Below are 23485 nucleotides of genomic sequence, written 5' to 3'. Positions count from 1 at the left end.
TTTAATGATGTTTTGAGAGGTGGGGCCTGGGGCGCTCACTAACAGCTTTTTAAATACTGACAAGTATGTGCTCTTAAGTAATGCAAAGGCTCTAACTCCACACTAGCTCAGAAAACAAAGAAACTGCACCAAAGACTTACTTTAACATTTTAATATATTCCTATTGTTTTGAATATTAAAGTTCTTAAAAGATATGATTTTTTTGAGAAAGCCAACAGCTGTATTAAATTTCCTCTCACCAAGAAAGCAATCTTTATCAAGAATAAAAACCCCTATAGAAATTGAAATGACGGGATGTTTCTAGCTAAGTGAACATGCAGATCAGAACACAAACCTAAATCCTATCAGATCTCACTCGAACGAGCTCAACAAAGTCCTGGGCTACCCTGGAACTTAGCTCTTCTTTTCCAAAAGTTGGCTGAGCTAAGATCATCACACAAGGCAGGGAAGGAAAGAAGAGGAAAGTCCACCTGGCAGCCTCCATCTGTTTTCTTCCAGCCAAAAGTCGCCTCTAGGGTCGCCCTGCTAACAAGCCCTCCCCATAAGGAAATCCGGCATCCACACTGCCCCTGCCGTCCCCAAGCAGTCCCGACGCCTCTCTCCCAGCCTGTGAATGTTCTTCTAATGACCCCCCCTGTTGGTGGCACCCTTCCCCTCTTCCCTGCTACACACACACACACACACACAGAGCCACAGCAGTCTTCCCAAATCACAAATTTGATTACATCACCCCCACTTCAAACCCTTCAGAGGCTCCCTGGTGGAATTCTAGCCCCACCCCAGACACTGCTTGCCCAGCCTCACCTCAGTACACAGGTCCCCAGTGACCTCAGGGGCCCCCTGACTTGCTCCTACTCCCCACTTGTCTCCAGGCTCATTTTGACTGTTTCCCAAGGAAGCCTTCCCTCCTTCCAACTACCACAATTTGTTCCTCTATTCCTAGAACATTCTAGGCTAAGTCAACTTCTGACAATGCTAAGCTCACAAGAAGCAAATACATTTTGCTTACTGATGTGGGTCCACCCTCTCTCCCCTAGACACACAGAAGTGCACGTGTTATGAATAAATGAATGACGGGGTGGGTCTCAAAGGGACAGACATACCTACTCTCACCCGTCCCTACCCTTGTGTCTGTAGAATATCAGAAGAAAAACCAGAATTACCTTTACTGAGCGTCACTTTCTGATGACACCCTTCACTGACTACTGTGTCAGTTCTAGTAAAACCCAAGCTCTTCCAAAGCCCTCCATCCCGGACTCTCTCCAGTGTCCTCACCAGCAGGGGCACCTTCCACCCTGGACCACACAGGGCACTCTCCCCGTTTCCCCACGCCAAAAGCCTCCAGGCATCTGCCCGGGCTGCACCTGCCACCTGAGCCACATTCTTGACTACTTCTCCTGGCTGACACTCTGTCCTCACAAATGAATATAGAGTCCATTTCTTCCAGGAAGTCCTCTCTGATAATGTCCTTTAGGTCTTGGTTGGGCTTCATCTATAGCAGCAGTACATGGTGACCAACTGGGTGTTTGCCCACTCCTTTGAGACCACGAACTCTTGGGGGCCACGTGGGAAGGAGTGAGAGATTACAAGAGGGGTGCGGGAAGCAAAAAGCAAAAATCACAGCCCAAGTCCCAAATTCAAAGATACTTTCTCAGGAAAAATTATAAACAATTTCACACGTGTGCAATTTGGCTACTGTTTTTGTGGCTTGTGGACAGCAAGAACTTGGTGTTCTCGTCCAAAACCCAGATTACATGCAAAGAAATGTATATATTCATATCCAAAGGAAACCAGAGCTGCTCAAAAACAGTTTGCAGTTAGAATTGAAAGGAACTTTGATAAAGGCAATCTCTCTCTCTCTCTTCCTTCTTTTCTGGCATCATATAATTTTAGAAGTATTTGCGTGACCAAGAGATGGCTACAGCCCGTGATTCTTCACTGGAGTGTTTGGGGCTGAGGAAGACCAGATTACATTCACTGCGTAAATGCAATCACACCAACACACTGATAGGTGCCGTGGTGGTGGAGATGATGTTCCAAAGCAGGCAACCTTATTCTGTAAGAGAACTCTAAATAGAAAGTAAGAAATGCAATGTTCTGTAGTCAATTTCATTTGCTATATGGGTCATTAATTGATAGTATATCTTGTCTAATGAAACCCAAAAATAAATTGTCAACGTCGATTTTCTTCATCTGACCATTTTATGCTAACTTTGGATATTAAACCCTCACTCCATAAGTAAAACTCAGGCCTACGCTGCAGCAGTTACATCCCGTGGAAGAAAGCCGATCAAGGGAGAACTGGAGAGTTTCCCTTCAGAAGCTGCTAAGTCTGGTTTTGCACCTGTACGTGATTTGCAACCACGTCATCGAGAATGGAGAAAACCTAACAACTGTGGGGCGAAAAGCACTGAGGTGCTTCAGAAAAATCAAAGAACGCTGAGCTTTGTGAAACAGTCCTGAGGCACTTAAATCGTACTTTTTCTGAAAGGCTCCAAAACTGACCCAATTCACCATTCCAGGTTCAACAGGGAGGTACCGGATTTAGTAGAGAAAACATGCCCTTGAAGTCTGACAAGGCCTTGCTTGAATTCTGCTGCAGCATTTACTAGCCACTAAATGGACCAATTCCTTAACCCTCTGAGAAGGCTTCCCGATCTGCAAAAGGGGGCTGCCACCGCCCACCTGGGAGGCATGGATGAGAACGCAACACGCAAGTAGGGCTGCCGACTGGTACCTGACACGGGGCCTGACTAGTTTCCCTCCGCTGCCCTTCTCCCCCTTTAAACTTGCACTGTTCCCCCGGTAAGGATCAAGACCACGGAACAGAATGCCCGATTTTTCTGTGTATCACCGGATACATGACTTACCCTTAGGAGGCCAGAAAAACTGCTTCCTCCCCAGTCACTATCAACGTTCTTAAGATTCTGGGTATTTTTAACTCTATTTTCCAGGGAGACTATTCCAGAACTTTCCAAGCACCATTCTCCAGGTTGGCTCCCCTCCCAGCACCCATCCTTTCTCACTTCAGATACTCTGTATGATTGCCGTCTGTTCATGGGAAAGCGAGTCCGGTAGGGTGGGGACTCCCAAGGACTCCCCCCTCCCTCACAGGTGAGTGTGACTACCTTCTGCTCACTCCTCACTCCAACTCCAGCTTCTAAGAAGTCTACCCTCCAGGACCCTGCAGACTCTGCATCTTCCCAAGACACACACGTGGCCACGACCCTCCCTTCAGATTTCTTCCTGGCTGGCCCTGCACACCCCCGGCCCCTTAAAGATAAATGGCATTAGGCTGAAAATCGCAAATGCCGCTGACTGACACACCAAAGCTGCATGGTCTGGGCTTTCCTCCAACACAGGCAGGGCCCTGCCCCCCCCTCAGCCTCAGTCTGCAGCTCTCGAGATGATCTAATTCACATGCAAGGCTATGAACACCAGCTAAGAATGACGACTCCCAACGTGTATCTATAGTCCGGCTCCTTCACCTGAGCCACAATCTCATAGACACGAGTGCCTCTTTGAAGTCCTAACTTGGATGACAAATGGCATCTTAAAAATGCCTCATGTTCACCATTTACTCTGGAATTCGATTCCTGGCAGGTACCTCCCAGACTCCCCATTTTAGTAACAGCCCCAGCACCCAACTATGTGTTTGAGGTCACATTCAATTTCCAATGTTCCCTCCCCTAATCCCTGCCCTGGAATCAGTCCTATTATTTCCGTCACTAAGCCCATCTCAAATGTGGTTCTACAGGGACCATGGCCATAACCCCCCAAGTTCACAGCATGGTACACTGACTAACAGTCCTCCGTAGGGTGCTCCCTGGAGGGGGAGGCATCTCCTGCCGCTGGTCACCTCAGAAGGCACTGGATTCTCACAAAGGAGGCCCAGGAGAAGGGACTCAAGGTTCTCCCGTGGTCTGAGCTTTGAAGGGCCCGAGGTCTGGGGGAGCTCCTAATTAGCAGCCACACTTGCCAGTGAGCAGATGAGGATGGAGGAACCCAGGCAAGGCTGTTCTCACTCCAACCCCTGGGCTCTCGGGAGCCACGGGAAAGGCCTGTGTTCAGGGCACAGCCCAGCCATCACAGATCCCAGCCAGCATTAGCCAACACGGACAGCCTAGTCTCCTTCTAATTGTGACACTTACTTCTGTTCTGTTCCCCACCCAGAATGTGATGGACTCATTCAGATATTATGGCCTGTCTCAAGCGATACAAATTCAGTGATAAATGAAGTGTCCACATTTGGACCAGAGCATGAAAGGAGAAACAAGGCCTCATGTTCAGCATGATGGTGGTGGCCAAACCCTTCCACCGAGTGAGATGAACCATGATGGGGGTGAGAATCCAAGGTCCTAGGTCGGCCAAAACATCTTCCTTCAAGGTTGGCTGGGGTGTTGCAGACTCCCTACCGCAAACTAACTACACGGCCGTCAGTGGTGGACATCAGCTGCAACAGACACGGAGTCAGCTATTTATGCCAACATGGGTTAAAAGTAAAGGCCGGGGCAGGGAGGCCTGCACGGCTGCTGAGACAAAGCACAGACCCGGCTCTGAATGCCCACTGGCTGGAGAAGAGAGGAAGCTACGGTCCCCTTTAGCGGTCGCTGTGTCAACAAGATCCAGGTGAGCCAGCTACTTAGGAGAAGGCCATGTTTTCCTGATACTCAGAAAAACCAGCCTCGTAAAGGGAACACAAGAGTGGCATGGATTTTAGACCCACTTCTGCCCCTTTATGAAGGCAAAGTAAAGTAAATGGCACAGGGATGTTGAATGCAAAAAAAAAAAAATTAAATAAGTAAACGGTGACTGCTTCCTCCAACATCGTCCCCTGCAGCTGCACACCCATGAGCCTGCCACTTTCTCACCAGTGACCGCTGGCCAGGAAGTGCCATCACGCACGTCACACAGTGAAAGCCAGGAACCGCGTGAAGAGCACGTTTGTGTAAAAGCAGGAATCGAGCAAGATGCTGCAGAATTTGACTTGTCAAGATTAAATACTCCATGAAAAGAATCCCTCAGCAGCCGCCAAAATCAATTCGCATCTCACTTCTTCAAAACAATCAAACAAATTTAATAAGGGCGCATTTGTCACCAAATATAAGGAGGACCAAACAGGTTCCTCAAAGCAAGGATTTTAACAGGTATCAAACACCAGTGGGTGATGTGCTAACAAAGCAAATATTCCAAAAAATTAGAAAATAAAAAATGACTAGGATAATACATGGATCAAGGCAACTGTTAAGTTTTTGCTCTTTAAAGCGATGGAGACAGTACGGAGGGCAATCTGGATATTTCCAATGCAGGGTGTGCACAGCCCACATTTTCAGACGCAACAACATGCTCACTGGGCAGTACAAGAGAAAAAGAATAAAGAAAAAGGAAAAGAGGAACAAGAGAAAATTAGAAACACACAAGAACAAAAATGATTTTGACAGCATGTACAAGAATTTATGTGAGTGTGTGAGGCCAGGGATGCTGGGACGGTGAGACCCACACTCACCTCCTGCTCCAGGGAAGGCAGGGGCCTGAGGGGAGCGGTGCTGCCGGGGGACCCCAACGTGATCAGCGCCCCTAACCAAAACTCCACCTATATGCGTCTAGGCAGCTTTTGAGCTACAAATTGTGGTCGCATTTCAGGCTGGACAGTTTTACTCACTTCCACCAAGAGTAGCAGGAGAGAATTAGGCTGTTCCTGTACCAAAGCATTGTTTAAAAAATTAATGACTGTGGAATAGTAAAAGAAAAAGTTGAGTAAAAGTGACTGGAGGAGAATGTGCTTGACCCGAGCTCACTGGCCACGTTATCTCACTGACGTTAAGATGCTGGCTGAGCCCTTATGGTAGCAAAACAGACAGACCCACCAGGAGGGAGGTTTAATGCGCTGCTGTATTTTGATGCCGAGAGCCATGCCTGGTACAGGAGGTTCTGGGTAAACAATGGTGACAGTGTCAACCACTATGGGCTAAGCACACATCCAGCTACTCCGCCAAATCCCAAGGGCAGACTTCAAAAGGCAAAAACAAGTTGGCATTCTCTGGTGGGTCTGCAGAGTCAGAGCCAAGCAGTTGCTGAGCAAAAATGTCACCAGTGCCTCCTATGACAAAAGAGGAGGCACTGGCCTGGGGCTGGGGCAGGTCTCTTGGCTTCCACTGCTCACCAATCAATCTGTCCAGGGGGAGAACGTGGTCTCTGCGTATGTTGCACCTATGCACCTACCTTGACTGACGCCTGGGGGCTCAGCAGGTGGTGACATGTGAGGTGAACGGAGCCAGCCTCGGTGTAGCACAGTGCTGGCAGCTATGCCCTCAGCAGTGCCCAGGCTCCTAAACCTGACACCTCATCTCCAAGGAGCAGAAGGGGAGTGCGGGCATGAAGATCACAGGGCCCTGTGAGGACAAGTACAGGCCATGACATGCCTTGCCCCTTCCTTAAGCCATAGAGTTATGTCCGGGAGGAACAGAAAATTCATCCAGAGCCCTTTAGGCACCTCACAAACGTGGGGGACTCGGGTCCCCTGTGCCTATCACTCACAGGGCTGGTCTGGACATTCTTTTTATCAATTCTCTGGCATCTTCTCCTCCAACTTACCAATAACCAGAAAGTAGAATCTGATCTTAGTTAATTTCAAGAATCACAGAGCACCGCCTCCACAGTGGGCCCGGCAGCCGTGCCAGGTCCTCCGACCGTCACCTGTCAGACCGCCATGAGTACTCTCCAGACTCAAGGCCTGAGGCCGTAGGCCGTGGGCACACAGCTTCCCTCACTCTCCCCAGCAAAGGGGGACCACCTCTCGGCAAAGGCATGTCACCCTCTTCTGCACGAAGGACAGCACTATAGATACACGGGGAAACAGAGCAGATTGTGGGGGGGGTAGGCAGCCCAGAAGAGCTCGTCTGTAATTCCGAGACAAAGTGGGGCCGTTGACTTAATCACAGGGACAAAGTGAGGATGAACATTTCCCTGCTCTTTCCCATACTCCGTGATACGCCTTTCCCTGCATAAGGAGTTCATTCGGAAGTCCCTGGCGGTGATTCTGATGTCCTAACATGGCATGCTGGCTGTCGGGCAGGAAGAGAGGGCCTGAGCCGAACAGGTGCTGGGCCTGGGAGGCAGGAGACACCGGCTCCAGCCCCAGCTCAACCAGCGCCTCGTTCTGCCTCTCGGGATTCAGCATCTCATCTACAAGCAAAGGGATGAGACTATCTAAAGACAGGCTGCCCAACATAAATGAAATGAGAGCCATGTAAAGAAAGTTTCCCAGTTGCCACATTTAAAACGGTAAACAAAGAAACAAACCAAGAAACAAAAAACAAATACTAGAAAATGATTTTAAGAACAAATCTTAACCTACTGTATGTAAAATACTATCATTTTGACATGTAATCAATATAGGAAGTGATAAGATAGTTTACATTCTTTTTACTAGACAAGTCTCAGCGTCTGATGTTCATTTGACCTACAGCAAATCTCAGCTCAGAGCAGCCTCCTCCCCAGCTCTCCTAGCATCAGTGGCTGTGGCTACTCTATTGGTCAGCAACTCCAGGGGTCCCACCAGGGTCCTGGCTGAAAAGCTGCAGTAAGTGTCCACAATAACCCTAAAAGGATCTCTCTGAAACAAAGGCGGATTCACTTTTAAATGTCTGTAAAGCGGCGGGCTGCACCTCCCTCCACTCTTGGCTACAAGAGAGTCCTCTTCCTTGCTGATCACTTTCTGGATGTAGGGAAGAAACCCGGCACACAGCCAGGGTGGACTGGCCTCCAGGTAAACTTACCTGCTTTCTGTGTCCAGTCCCATGATGTCCTCCTTCTCAAATGGGATGCAGAGAAGGAGGATCTTGTCCCCAGAATTGTCGGATGCACCGTCCAGCCACTTGGACTTGGGGAAGATGAAGAGTGACTCAGTGAAGTCGTCGATCCTCTTCTCCACCACCCTGCAGTCCTCGTAAATTGAAGGCCACTTCGGTGCGCGGCTGCTCGGCCACCTCCCCATGCAGCAGAAAGTCAAAGAGCTGAGAGTCATAGAGCGTGGTGCCATACAGCTCCTCTGCACTTGGAGCTTTTCGAAGCCTTGGCCGAGAGGCATTCAGTAATGATGACAAGGCCCAAGACCTTGCGGTGGGTCTGGAAGTCGCTCCACCCATTCTTGGGCGCATAGTGGTGCCTGTAGTGGATACAGTTTGCCCACTGGGAGCTGCACGGACTGATCTGACTCACCAAGGTGATTCACTTATAGATGCAAAAGAAATTCTCCTCTGAGATGATCCCCACGTGTTCGACCACCACAGGGAAAGTCTGGTGGTCCTCAGCACACTGCACGTAGTCAGGGATGCTCATGCTGCAGGCCCTGACGAGAGGGGAGAGGAGATCGAGGTACATACTGTACTGTGGGCTGCAGGTCCATCTGGGTTGCGATGACCTGGTGTGTACCAACCAGAAGGCAAGGGAAGCTCAAGTAAATCCGGAGGTACTGTTTGTCCTCAGAGTCTTCAAATGGCTACCGTAGCTCGGATCACATTACCCAGCTTTTGGTCTAGGCTTCCTGCCCTGCAGAGAAGGGTCATTTCTTGTTTTCTGTTTCCAAGCACCTACCAAGGCCCTGATGCAAAGTCACTGCTGAAAAATGCTGAATAAGGAAGTGAACAAAGGAAGTGCTTTCCCCAACCTCCTTCAGCAGAATATAAAGAAAAGGACTACAGTGGGATCAAAAGATCTGGTTTTCTATCCAATTTATTTGAACTCCTAAGCTTCAGAATAATGGATAAGAAAACTTGCCTTGGGGAGAAGGGTACAGTTCAGTGGTAGAGCACGTGCTTAGCATGTACGAGGTCCTGGGTTCAAACACCAGTACCTCATTTTAAAAAATGAAACAAATAAATAAACCTAATTACCCTCCTGAAAAAATATTTTTTAATTCAAAATTCAAAAAAAAACCTTGCAATTGACACAACATTGTAAACTTGACTATACTTCAATTAAAAAAAAATCTTTGTCTTACATGAAAATATCTGGATTACAGAAGTTTGCAAATGTAAAATGCCTAGGTTACCACCTGCATAAAAAGGGGTGACTGTAAAATTTAGTATTGCTACTTTATGAGCTATATTTCCTTTGGGGGGGTTATAACTTCTTAGAGCTAATTTTCTCAGATTAAAAAATATAAATATTACCTGATTCTCAGGACTGCTGAAGAATCAGATAACCCTATGAAAGCATCTGACCCACAGAGGTTACTCAATAATATTTGTTGAATGAATGAATAAACCAGCAAAGTGAATGCTGCTCCCTGCCACAGACCATCATAATGGTACTGCCTGGAAATCCCAAGCCCACGTTCCACCCGTCTCGACACTAACCATGTGGGTGACCTGGTCAGGCCTGTGTGATTCTCTAAGCCCCAGTTTAATCGTGAATAAAATTAGGGCAATAAAACAAACCTCAAATTGTTAGTGAGTCAGTAATGAATTGTACCCCAAACTTTCAAGTTGGAACCATTAAGGAAAACTATACAAAGGGTCCATAGGCCCTCTCCATATTATCTCTTACAACTACATGGGAATCTACATTATATCTCAAAATAAAAAGTCTAATTTTTTAAAGAGGCTATTGAGGTTAAATGAGCTCACTGTCTCAAATAAGGAACACAAAGCACAAATAGGACAATTCCCAGCACATGAGATACACTCAGTTAACATTCCCACTCAACCCATTGGTCCCTCCAACTTCAGAGCAAGAGGATGGGTCCTCGTGGCAAGAGGCCACTGCACCTGAAGCTAACAAAACTAATGGTGCCCACTTCCAAGAGCTCCTGTCATCACCCTTGTTCTAATTTTCTATTTGTAATTTTTTTCTTTTTATTAAATAGAAACTCCCAATTGCATAGCCTTCACCTGACTAGACATCATGATGGCAGCCCTTCAAAACCTGACCACAGAGATCATGATGGCAGCCCTTCTTGGTGAAACAATAAAATGAAAATCCATTTCCACAAGACCTCTGTGTAAATCTACTAGGGAACTTAATCCTGGACTGAGGAAGAGGACTGGGGAGGAGGGGGCAATCAGGCGCACAGAAAACTATGGGCCACCTGTCCCACGATGGACTTTAGACTCAACCCTCACCCTCCAGGAAATTCAAAATACACACCGACAGATTGCTATGGACAAGATTTTTTTTTTTTAAACAAATCCCTGAATCCCTAGCAGGTCTTATTTCTACCGAAACACAAATGGATTATGTGTATAATGTTTCACAAAAGCCCTAAAATATTATCACGCCAACTTGACACATCAAGAAAAACTGAGGTAGAGAAGTTTATCACATTGTACATGATTAGAGAGAGGCCACGTCAGACACCGTATTTAAATCCAAGCCACTGCTCCAGTGCTCACACTAGAAAGTGTGACATACTGCACCTTTCCTGCCCTCTCCATGCAATAAATCTCTGAAGAGTCTTTTCTGTGCCACCTGGAATCACAATCACATCAATTTTCCACAAAGTGCTATGTCACTCCTTGGAGGCTGTATCAAAATCTAAAGGGTTGGGATGGGAGGAGTGATTTGCATTTTCTGTTTCTCAAAGGAAACATGGCTTTAAAAGAAACTGAAAAGCACATATCTAGTCTAAGCCCTCATTGTGCAGAGAAAAAAATGGAGGCTCAGAAGAGATGAGGAAAGGTACTTATTAATAAATATATCCTCAGTGCAGCACCAAGCCAGCCCTGGGCACTGCTGGGGGAGGATCTGGGAGACCCAGGAGAATGAGTGTTAGAAAAAGGAAAGAGAATAAGCATAAAAGGCCCTGTCTCTACACCACCATACCATGGAATTCCACCAAATTACCAAGTAAGGGTGCAGCCAATATTAAGGTGGGCTAAGCAGGTTATAGAAACCTGGAAGTCTCAACCATATTGGAACTTCCAACATTTACTATGTTTTTTTCCCAGTTCAAGCATCAACTCAGTGGGAACTCTGTACCAGGGACTACACGAGGCCTGGAGTTCTCCCAAATACAGACCTCTATTACCACGTGTACAAACCACATAAAGGCCACCAGAAGAAAAGCACCCACAGATGGAATTACTGAAACTGAAAGCAGCCAACCAGCATATATTACTAAGAAAAATGGTGCTCCTAGAAATGGACTCATGGACATAGAAAGCCAACTGTGGTTAGCAGGCAGGAAAGGGGGGATTAACAGATACACGTTAATAAATATAAAATAAATGACAAGGACCTACTATATAGCACAGGGAACTATATTCAATTTCTTGTAATGAGTTGTACTAAAAACAATCTAAAACATATTTATACACATATGCATATGTTCATAACTGAATCTCTGCTGTACACCTGAAACTAACATTGTAAATTGACTACACTTCAAAAAAATTAATTTAAAAAAATAAGTAAAAATAAAAGCAACGCCATTAAGGAAAAATAAAAGAACACTCTAATCCCCTTAGCTGTAGCTGCTGAATATTTTTAGTTGCAAGCACCAAGTCCACTGGATCACTCCAGCACTGGCTGTCACTCTTTCTGACCATCAGAGAGTCACTTGGCTTCACTGAGGTTAATTTTCTCTTCTGTGAAAGGCTACAGTTGCAACTAATGATGTATAGAATCTCATCATTCACAAGCCCAACAATTAGTGAGGACTTCCCATGGGCCAGGCTCTGGAGAGATGAAAATATAGGGTCCCAGTTATATTCATTAGTAGAAGAAGTTTATGCCATAAAGACATTAATTCTTCCTATTTTGATAGACAGATTCATTGCAATTCTGATTAGAATTCCTACCAGATTTTTCATGGAATGTAACAAGTTAATTTATGGTCAAGAATAGCCAAGAAACTTCTTTAGAACCACCACTGGGGAGGGGTGGATTGGTCATTCATTTCCACTGGTCTTTCTGATGTGATGAAAACGTTCTGGAATAATAATTGTTGCACAACTGTAAATATGCTAAAAACTGCTGAATTGTACCATTTAAATGGGTGGACTTCATGGTGTGTGAACAATATCACAATAAAGCTGTTATATGAAAAAATATTTCTTGACAATTATTTTTCCCTCTATACTACTTAGTCTGCCCCACAATTTAAGAAAAACAAAAAACCAAAACAAACCAAACTGTGCCAGGAGCTCTTTAGGACTGCAATGTCCCTGGGTCTCCAACGCCTCTGGTGGTGCTCTTCCTGTTAACACACCAAGCTGGGCTGGGCTAGTTAGGGAATGTAACTGTCTTTTTAAAATCGATGGTCACACTTTTCACCCTGGGAGAGGGAAGGAAGGAGGATGACACAGCCTTATGCCTTCAGCTCATTTTTAACTGAACCAAGCCCTGCTTTCAACACTGTAATCCCTCTCACTATAAAAACACATGACACCAACAAGCACCGCCATCATAACACCTGAAAGTGTTCAAGGTACTTACCTGGGGCAGAAACACTGAGGGAGGAGACAGAAGCTCGCTTGGCACTGAGGATCCCTTTTCCCGACTCCACCAGTAGCTGGGCTTTACAGCCGGAGGCTCTCAGCCCAGGGAGCAGTGCAGACGCCACTGAGCTGTTCCTCAGGGAGCGGGAAAGGAAGACCAGGGCAGCCCCGGAGTCGCGGGGCAGGGAAATGGGTGGAAACGCGGGCTGCAGCCCCGCTCGGAGGCCATCCCCAGCCCCAGCCCCAGCTGCCCCGTCCGGGTCCGCAGACCCCGCCCGCCTCGGACGCAGCCCGCCCAGTTGTGGGGACGGGCCGGTGGCCGAAGAGAGGAAGCCCGGGAGGAGAGGACTCGCGGGCGAGAGAGGGGAAGGGGACGCCAGCAGCGGACTGAGGGGAGCCCGGCTGGGTGAGAGGCGGCAGGTGCACACCTGGCCCCGGGAAGCTGTGGCACTGGGGCACTGGGGCAGGTGGCGCGGGCAGAGGGGTCTGGCCCGAGCAATTCAGCTGAACACAGGCTGACTCGCGCCCTCGTGGTCTGTGACACGCGGACCGCCCTCCCGCAGCCACCTGACCCCTTTCCCGGGAGACCCCACATTGCACTTCCACGGCCAGAGGCACCGGCCCCGGGCAGGAGCTAAAGGCCTGCCGGGCGACAGAGCTGAGAAGCCTTTGGGGCTAATCCCCGGCTCTGAGCTGGAGCTTCCAACCCGCGGTCCAGCTGACACCGACCGCCCATGCGCAGGAGGGCCAGCAATCCGCTCTGGGTTCTGCAAGAGAAGGTGGGGCAGTGAGGGAGGGAAAAGATGGGAGGGGGAGGAGAGGAGGGAAAAAGTGGAGGGAGACAGATGGACAGGAATAGCAGAGAGAATGGAGGGATCCTGAAAGGGTAAGGTCCTAGCGAGGATGGAGAGAAAAAGCTTTACCTCTGGTGGCACCCTGAAGAAGGCGGCAGTCCTGCCTCTGTACCCTTCTGTAACACTTCAAGGCCCGCAGCTCAAGTTTTACCTCCCTGATCCAGCCCTCCATCCGATGCTGCTGCAGAACCCCTACGGGTATCACACCTGTTGCCCCCACGCGGAGCAGGGTTTTCTGTTGGTCTGGGAACCAAGCACCCGCAGGTGTTGTCGCTCAGAACTACCTTGGGAAGAGTACATATTCCCCTTTTACACGCTGGGAAACAGGCAGGCACGATCTTTGCCTTAGCTCCACTGTCCCAGGTGTTGGGCTGGCCGGGAGCGGGGTGGTTCAAGATCAGAGCCCCAGACAGAGCAGACTGCCTGAGTGTTGGTGCATAGTCCCCATCCGTCCTGGGTAAACCACACTCCACCCTAGTGGAACCATCAAGGGCTCACAGTAGTTCCCTGGGTGTGGGAGAGCTGTCCTCATGTGAAGGAAAAGCCCAGCTGGGCTAACAAGCTAAGTCACAAATCTAAGTGTGATGTGTCAGTTTACTGATCTAAATTCTGCTGGGCTAACTCGTAAATCTGAAGTTTAGTGTCAGTTTACTGGGCTAACAAGCTAAGCCGTAAATCGAAGCTCAACAAGTGTCTATTACAAGTTGACAAGCACCAGTGTGCTGATTCCTTGCTTTTAGTTGCTTGAGCCTTATTGGCTAATACACCCTTACTTGTAATTAACCCTTTAAAACTTCATGTGTATGTCTTGGAGGTGGGTGCTCTGAAATTCGGAGCAGAAGCCCCTCTGAGCCCGCCGGCATAATAAATCTGAGTACGCCAACACTCCGAGTGGTGATTGTTCCTTGGCTGGCCTGTTGTTTCCATAACACTCAGTTCCAGTGCCCAGCTTGCTAGGTATATAGGAGTGCTACCAAATCCAAATTCATTCTCTTCAGTGCAGGACAGGCCAATAAGTTGGGAGACCAGGTGTTGGGGTATGGAATAGCAAGTTTCTGTAGACCTAGATGGCAAACTAATGTCCTGAAAAACCATCTCCCCAAGTCAGAATTCAGGCTCTTTTCCTACGTGCTTGGTTGTTGCAATCTTCTTGGTGTAGGAATTCCTTCTTGTTAGAATCCTTTGTTCTTGCAGCTATCTGCCTGGGTCAAATCTCTGTAAACCTCTAACAAAACAAACGTTATTTTCTATTCTGCAATTTCTAATCTTTTTATGAATGAAAATGTGTTAAATATACTTAAAGATCAGAGCCTTCAGAATAGGTTCTCCTGTATATTTCAGGCTCTAAGCAACATTGTTTTACAAGCAAGATGAAGCCTAGGAGACAGAGCATAGGGTTAAAGTCAAAGGAAAAGATCTAATATGGAGTCAGATTTGTTCTGTTCTATTACCCAGGCAGAAGCCACTTGAGGATTTAAATCCCTTTAAGTTAAAAATAACTAAAACTTTAAAGGAATTTACATACATAGGTGGGAATGTGCATAGCATATCTGGAAAAGCACCAAAAGGATAGTAAACAGTGGCATCTCCAGGGAGGGCCGGAAGAACAGAGGATGAGGGAAAACTTCTTTCACTTGTGTATTTTTGTGCTGTTTGAATTTTTTTTAACCATTTGCATGTATTTCTTTTTCAGTTAAAAAAATGTGTAATGGAGCAAAGAGTAACTAGCTCAGCAAATACAGCAGCCATGGAATCACTGAGTCATCACTTTTGATTTAAGCCAGGAAGCATTTATTTACTCTCAACTATGTGCCCAGTGCTGTTTTAAGACTTCTTTTATTATTATTATTATTATTATTATTATTATTATTATTATTATTATTATTATTATTATTATTATTTTTATTTTTATTTTTATTTTTATTTTTATTTTTATTATTACTATTTTTATTATTATTATTATTTTATGAAATAATAACAAGGTATCCCTCACCCCTGCCCATGGCTGGTGGAAAACCAACTGAGTTTTTATTGAGTTGTTTTCCAAGGAGTAGAGATGAGTTATAAACTGAACACATCTTCAGGGCAAAACAGTCGGAGTGGTTTTCCAGCACTCCAGACAGCAATGAAGGGTTTTCAATAAAGGTGCCCAGAGGCTGAGAGAGAAAGCCTCGAGGACCCTATAAAAAGCTGCCCAAACTCTCTTCTCCATGGCAATACTGAAATAGGAAAGAACAAATCTGACTCCATATTAGATCTGTTCCTTTGACTTTAACAAAGCCAAGTTAATACTCTCCGGTCTTTTCATGGGTTATGATGTCACAGAGGAGATGGACAGGTCAACAAGGAACCACTCTGCCGTGATCACGGAGCCGGGGAGTGGGATGGGCGGCAACATGTGTGACGCAGCTGTAGCCGTGCCCGCGTTTCTAGGCAGGTACCCAAAGTCGCCTCGACAAGATGTCAAACACTTGTGCCCACGTCCTCATCACCTGACATGTATTAAAGAGAAATGGAAATGTATAAAAGGCCAATACCCTTGGTGGGTATACCGTCCTAAGTGCAAAGTCACAGTTTGACAACTGGCCATCTCGGTTCCCTGGGCTTCATTCTTGGAGAACCTTAAAAACCACTCCTCTGTCCTTAAGAAGTGCTGCATATTTGTCCTATCTTTGGCTCAGGGATGGAGCACGTTCAAGTGAACTTTAATGTCTGCACAGATTTGACTGTCTTTCTCCAGGTTCACTTGTCCATTCTAAAGAGGCCTGAGCTAAGTCCATCCTCCGTAAGATCTATTCCCTCCAGTGACTGCTCATTGAGCCTGCAATTAAGGGCCAGCAGAACAAGAATGTCCTTAGCTAAAAAGTTCACCCACCCTTCACTGCTTTCTTAATCTCCTCTCCTGGCTAATTGCAACAGACTATCACCTCCCTCCACCAAGCTCCCCAACTATGTCAGTTTGTCTCCCCAAAGAGAAGGTAAGGTCCATAAAAGAGGAGACAACTCCACAGTCACCTCTGAATTCCTAGCATAAAGTAATGTTAAGAAATGAAACTATGATTATGGCTTCTTTCCTTTAAAACCTTTCTGGTTATTTGATAGAGACCTTGGAAGACAGGTGTTTGCAGTCAAGTATCTTGATCCTCAAGACTCTGGAGGCCTTTTTCGGAATGGCTGCTCACTGATTCATTCAAACCACAGCTTCTCATTCCAGGAGTAGCTGTGATTCTCTGCCAGGAGTTTGTGGTTACTCTCATGCCAGAAGAGCTTTAAACTATATCCTTACTTTGGATTTGTTATTTTTCCCCTCTTCCAAAAAAATTGACTTTCCTTACTGTCTTACCTTGAGGAATTTTTTTTCATAGTTAACCCTTTAGTAAACCATGCTTCTCGGGATGGGCTTGGCCTTACATATGATCAGTCTTCCAACTCCCAGTGTGAGAAGACTCCGGCTCAGCTCCTATCCTCCTGTCAAGGCAACTGAAACTCAGTACAGGAGCCAACAGGCACCCCAGGGCTTCTAAGGCTCGTGTATCACCCAGAATTCCTGCTTTCTGGTTTGTCTTGGCTTCTGAGGATTTCCCCTCACTTTCTTCACAATTAGCTGTGCAGCTTGAAAGATGAAGAAGGAAGGTTTTATTTCTTAATCAGCATTTTAAGAAACTTGTGTAATGAAGGTTTTCACGAGTTTCTGGATCCCTCCGTTGCCGAGACAGAAAACACACTAGATATTTTCTAAGTTTAGCTTTCATGTGTATTTTTTCTTTTCTTTTGTTTTCTTAACTGCAAATAGACATTTTTTAATTTAAAAAAATAAGGCCCCAAATAGGATAGAGACTTGAAGGGGCATACAAAATTAAAGGACAAAGACAGAAAAATGATATATACTCTACAAGTTTAATATAATACTTACACTATGGATCAGATCAGCAATTCTCAGTAACAGCTAATTGAAATATGTCCATGAGGTAAAACCTCTCTCCTGTCAGAAGATGGCTAACAGAAAATAGAATTAAAACAACAAACTAAAATTCTAAGTCTGGCGAGGTACAGAATTCTACCAGCTAAATGTGTCTTCTTCTGGAAAAGAGGGAGGCTCACCAGCTCTTTACTGTGGAGCCTGAGCCCAGGGGATGGCGGTGAAGTGAGCTCTGTAAGTACCCAATAGCAAACTTGTGATGAATAAAGAGATGTGAACTTTGATGACAGAGATGATACTACTATTCACTTGTCCTGTAAAGTATGTCTTCACGTTCAGTGATCAATACCTCGGCGTCCTCAGGGATTAAGATTATAGGAAAATTCACAGCCCGGGCCCAGACCTCCTCTTTGAGCTCATGACAATGCACTTAGATGTCTCAAAGGCAATTCGAGCTCCACCTGCAAAGAGCTGACTTCACGGTGCTCCTCCCATAGCCGTCCTACCCAGGGCCCCTGGTCGGGGGGCAAGGTCTCCCTGCCTCTCCCAGCTCAGGCCCATCACTCACAGATGTGACTGGACCCCACCTTCAGGGCCCAGATTTCCTCAGTCACCGAGTCCCACCACCCACACCTGACCTACCAGGTACTCACTGGCACTCACTCAGCACTGACTGTGTGCTGGGGACCACGCTGCACACTGTGCACACGTTATCTCACTGGATTGCCACAGCAGTCCTGGGAGGTCGGTACATCACTTCTTCAATTGATTAGATAAATTGTTTACTTCCTTGAGTGCATCATCCAAAGTGACACAGCTACTCAGCCACAAAACTGGGACTGAAAACCACTTGAAAATTCTACACTTCTACACCTGGCAGCCACCCTAATCTGACTCATCACATCACCTCCTGCAGAGCCTTCTAAATGTTTCTAAGCATTCTACAAGACAAAAGTGATCTACGAGAGCACCCCACTCCCCTACTTAAGATCTGTCAATGACGGCCCACTGCCCTTAGGAGAAAGCCCCACTGGGCCTGAGCACAGCCCAATGGCCCGGCATCCGCGTTCCCTGCGCGGCCTCGCCGCCTCACCCACCACACAGATCTACACGTGCCGTGTCCAAGACAGGGATGCTGACTCCGTACAACCCGGGGCTCGTCTCACTCAAACAATGATCACCTTCTTCAGTGTTCACCCTCTTCACTGCTGACGGTCAGAAAAATATTTTCTCAGGATGAATCAATATCTATTTCCTTACAACTTCCTGTCATTGATAATGAGCTCCATCCAAAATACAGAAGACCTAATTCTCAGTCTCCTTATCTGTAAAGTGAGAATAACAAGGAAATATATGAAGTTTTAAGTGAAATAATATACATGTGAGGCTGAGGGACAATTCCCAACATACAGTAAGCACTCAATATGTGCTTAGTTAATATTAATAGGAATATATTGCATTCCAGCAACCTTAACTCAATGTTTTATGGCTTTGTCCAACAGACTACAGACAAACATTTGGACGAACACCTTTGAGCAGATCAGCCCAAGCGTGCTGGGAGAGGTAAGCACTGACTCCAGTTACAGCTGCAGCCAACCAGCACTACGGGGCTGGGGCAGTTTGCTCAAACTCTTACATGTTGCTTGAGAATTTAGTTGTCATTAATGAATAAAGACAGGTGTTCTTTAGTCAAAATTCCTGAAACATATATCTTCAAAGATTGATGCAAATTTGATTTCAAGTACAACACTCTCACTAGAAATTATTTGAAAATGATAGTCTTAGCTCCTCTGCACATCAAAAGGGCATGATCTTAATGTATCTGACTACACCAAAAGTGTTGTTTAAAGGAATTTAAGATGAAGCCATCCTAAATAAGCTCTCAGTATCATCTTCACAAAGCCCCACCCAAGGGTCTCATTTCTCACTTCCACATACGTGTTCAGGTAGCTTAACCTGGGTCTTGGTTTCTTATAACACGGGGGTGGGAAGAGTTGTGGATAGATTTATGTAGCAAATATAAACCTAGAGTATTTGCTGTGTAGAAATCCTAGAAATAAACAAATTAATATATAGTCATACCCTCAAGAAGCTCAGCCTTTCCATTTACAACAGCATTAAAAATAAAATGAGAGATACATTTAACAAAAATTTACAAGATTTGTACATTGAATATTTTGATGTATCACCGAAATAATACTTAAAAGACCTACATATATGGAACACATCCCATGTTCATGGAATGGTAGACAATATTGTTAAAAATGTTAAGACTCCCCAAAGTGAGTTACAAATTCAGTGGAATCCTTATCAATATTCCAGCTGACTTCTTTGCAAAAATTGAAAAAGTGATCCCAAAATTCATATGGAAGTGCAAGGGGCCCAGGTCAGCCAAAACAATCTTGAAAAAGCAGAGCAAAGTTGGAGGACTCACTTTAAAGGGTACTAAAAAGCTATAGTACTAAGTCAGAATGGTACTGGCATAAGTTTGGATAAATAAATCTATGAGACATAATAAAAACCCAGGGGGAAAAACTTACATTTACAGTCAGTTTTCCACAAGGGTGTCAACAACACTCCATTGAAAGAATAGTCTATTCAACAAATGGTGCAGGGAGTGCTGAGTATCTGCAGGCAAAAGAATGAATCTGGAATCTGGACCCCCATATTTTAAATAAATAAAAATTAATTCAAAATTGATCACAGACAGAAACGTAAAAACTAAACCTATAAACTTTCTAAAAGAAGACACAGTATAAATCTTTGTGGTCCTAGGATAGGCTTTGGTTTCCTAGATACAATACGAAGAGCATAAGTGATAGAAGAAAAAAGCAGATAAACTGGACTTCATCAAAGTTAAAACCTTTTTGTTACAAATTACATCATCAAGAAAGTGAAATGACAGGGGAAGTGGGTATATCAAGTGACAGAGTGCATGCTTAGCAAGAAAAATAAAATAAATCAATACATCTAATTACCTCCCCTGTAAAGAAATTGTTTTAATGCTTAAAAAACTAAAGTGAAAGGACAATCTGCAGAATAGGAGAAAAATTTTGCAAAGCATGTATCTGAGACTAGTATTCAGGATATATAAAAAATGCTTACAACTGAACAATACAAAGAAAATCGACCCAATGTTTAAATTTGCCAAGGATTTAAATAAATACACAAATGCCCGATAAGCACATGAAAAGAAGCTCAGCATCACTAGCCAAATCAAAATCAAAATGAGTTCTCATTTTACACCCACTAGGACGGTTTTAATCAAAACATGGACAATAACAAGTGTCGTTGAGGAGGCAGAGATACCTCATTTGCGGCCAATGGAAAGGGACAATGGTGCAGCTTCTTTGGAGAAGTCTGGTGTTTCCTCAAAAGGTTAGAGTTATATGGCTCAGCAATTCCACTCCTACATGTAGAGTCATCCCTCAGTATCCTCGGGGGGTTCGTTTCAGGAACCCCCCACCCTGGATACCATAATCCAAGGATGTTCGAGTCCGTTTACAATCAGCCATCTGGATCCATGAAATGGAAATTACAGATATGGCGGGCCAACTGTACAGCCAACAGAATGAAAACATATTCTCACAAAAACTTGCACATCAATATTCATGGCAGTATCATTCAGAGTAGCCAAAGGTTACAAACAATATCCATCCATCAATGAACGGATAAACAAAATTACCAAGAATAGGCCCACAAACTTTTGGTCATTGAATCTTTGACAAATGAGGTGAGAACATACAATGGAGTAAAGACAGCCTCTTCAGCAAATGATGTACGGATAACTGGACAGCTGCATGTAAATGAATGAAGTTAGACTACTCCCTCACAGCATACACAAAAATAAATTCAAAATGGCTTAAAGACTTAAACATGTAGACAAGACACTATAAACGTCTTAGAAGAAAACATAGGCAAAATATCTGACATACATCTCAGCAATGTTCTCCTAGAGCAGTCTACTCAAGCAATAGAAATACAAGCAAAAATATACAAGTGGGATGTAATTAAACTTACAAGGTTTTGCACAGCAAAGGAAACAGTAAGCAAAACTAAAAGACAACCTATGGAATGGGAGAAAATAGTTGCAATAAATGAGACTGACAAGGGCTTAATTCCCAGAATATATAACACCTTTTACACTTGATAAGAAAGAAAAACAAACAATTCAATTCAAAAATGGGCAGAAGGCCTAAAGAAGCTTTTCTCCAATGAAGACATACAAATGGCCTATAGGCACATGAAAAAATGCTCAATATCATTATCAGAGAAATGCAAATCAAAACTGCAATCAAATATCACATCTCACCAGTCAGAATAGGCATCATTCAGAAGTTCACAAACAATAAATGCTGGAGAGGCTGTGGAGAATAGGGAACCCTCCTACACTGTGGTTGCAGTTTGGTGGAGCCATTGTGGAAAACAATACAGAGGTTCCTCAAAAGACAAAACATTGACCTCCCATATGACCCAGCAATCCCACTCCTGGGCATATATCCAGAAGGAACCCTAATTCAAAAAGATACCTACACCCCAATATTCAGAGCAGCACTATTTACAATAGCAAGACATGGAAACAACCTAAATGCCCACTGACAGATGACTGGATAAAGAGGTTGTAGTATATTTGTACAATAGACTACTATTCAGCCATAAAAAAATAATAAAATAATGCCATTTGTAGAAACATGAATGGACTTGGAGAATGTCATTCTAAGTGAAGTAAGCCAGAAAGAGAAAGAAAAATACCATATGAGATCGCTCACTTGTGGAATCTAAAAAAACAAACAAACAAAAAGATAAACTTATCTACAGAACAGAAACAGACACACAGACATAGAAACCAAACTATGGTTACCAGAGGGGAGAGGGTGTGGGAAGAAATAAATTGGGAGTTCAAGATTTGCAGATACTGAATATGTATAGAGTAAACAGCAAGTTTATACTGTATAGCACAGGAGAATATATTTAATAACTTATAGTAACTTATGTTGAAAAAGAATATGAAAATGAATACATGTATGTTCCTATATAAATGAAGTGTTGTGCTGTACACAGAAACTGATGCAAAATTATAAACTGACGCAACATTATAAACTGACTAGAATTCAATGAAAATATTTTTAAATAGAGAAAAAACAAAAAAAAAAAGAAAAAGGATATTATAAAACCAAAAGAATAAAGTACTGACTGAGGATACAACATGGATGGACCTTGAAAGTTTATACTAAAATAAGCCAGACACAAAAGGGCAAACAGTGCCCTTTTAGGTGAACTGTATCTAAGCCTTTATTGTACTATTCCAGTAAATTTTCTGGAAGTTTGAACTCTCAAAATCAAAATAAAATGTATTATTCATTAAAAACCTAAAATGATTCCTCACAGGAGGGCTTTAATTATTAAATGCAGAAATGCATGTAAAGCTCCTGGAACAACAATTTACACGTCCACACACAGTCACTGCTGTCACTGCCACTCAGAGGGTGGTGCCAGCGCTGATGAGGGCTGCCTCCAGTTGCTCCCCTGCAGACAGGAGTGAGGGCCTGGGCTCTGACAGGAAGGGTGACCGGGAACATGGGTTAGACAGAGCCACGCCCCAGACTTTGTATTACCCAAGTTTCTTATACAAACTGCTCCATGTAACATAAACACGCTACAGGGATGTATCTTACGACACAGGGAATATAGCCAATGTTTTACAATAACTATAAATGGAGCATAACAATAAAAATTGTGCAATTATTGTACACCTGAAACATATCATATTGTAAATCAGCTATACTTTTATAAAATGTTAAAAAATAATTTTAAAATGTTATCACTTCAGTATTCAATTCGGTTTTTAAGTAACTAATAAACAGCTTAGAATGTATAAAACATTTAAGTGTGATAAGTTTGTTTACATATTTATTTACTTTCAGCCTCCTGCTAAAAGAGGAATTAAACAATTTTTAACACAGCTTAACAACCATAACAACAAAAAGACAAAAGTTAGAGTGTAGAGAAAATGGAGACTCAATACTTAAATGAAACCAGGGGGAAGTAAACTCATAAAAACGAATGCCATGAAGTCAGGGTAAGTGTTAAAGGCCGACTAGAAATTCAGCCGTAAGATTCTTGGCAGCTAAAGCAAAAAGTAAAAGATGATGGGGCGGGTGGTAGAGCTCAGTGGTAGAGCGTGTTCTTAGCGTGCACGGGGTCCCGGGTTCAACCGCCAGGGCCTCCTCTAACAGATAAATACACCTAATTACCTACCCCCCCAAAAGAGC

At 44.5% G+C, this 23485-nt stretch overlaps 1 long non-coding RNA gene across 9 annotated transcripts in view; it reads right to left on the bottom strand.

Moving 5' to 3' along the window:
- LOC141578975 (uncharacterized) overlaps nucleotides 1-23485 on the bottom strand; it is a 114748-nt gene that overhangs the window by 51089 nt on the left and 40174 nt on the right. The window contains exons 1-2 of one of the 9 annotated variants that reach the window (XR_012509889.1): nucleotides 12439-23219; nucleotides 7779-8422 (exon numbers count right to left, since the gene is read on the bottom strand). The exons of 7 other annotated variants lie outside the window; for them this stretch is intronic. This is a non-coding gene — a long non-coding RNA (uncharacterized LOC141578975). Of the gene's footprint in view, nucleotides 1-7778; nucleotides 10688-12438; nucleotides 23220-23485 lie in introns of those variants that run through there. One more of the 9 variants, XR_012509886.1, reaches the window with a different exon arrangement.

Source organism: Camelus bactrianus, chromosome 1 (genome assembly GCF_048773025.1).
Source record: "Camelus bactrianus isolate YW-2024 breed Bactrian camel chromosome 1, ASM4877302v1, whole genome shotgun sequence".
Classification (NCBI taxonomy): Eukaryota; Metazoa; Chordata; class Mammalia; order Artiodactyla; family Camelidae; genus Camelus; species Camelus bactrianus.
This window is presented reverse-complemented; position numbering and strand designations above follow the sequence as displayed.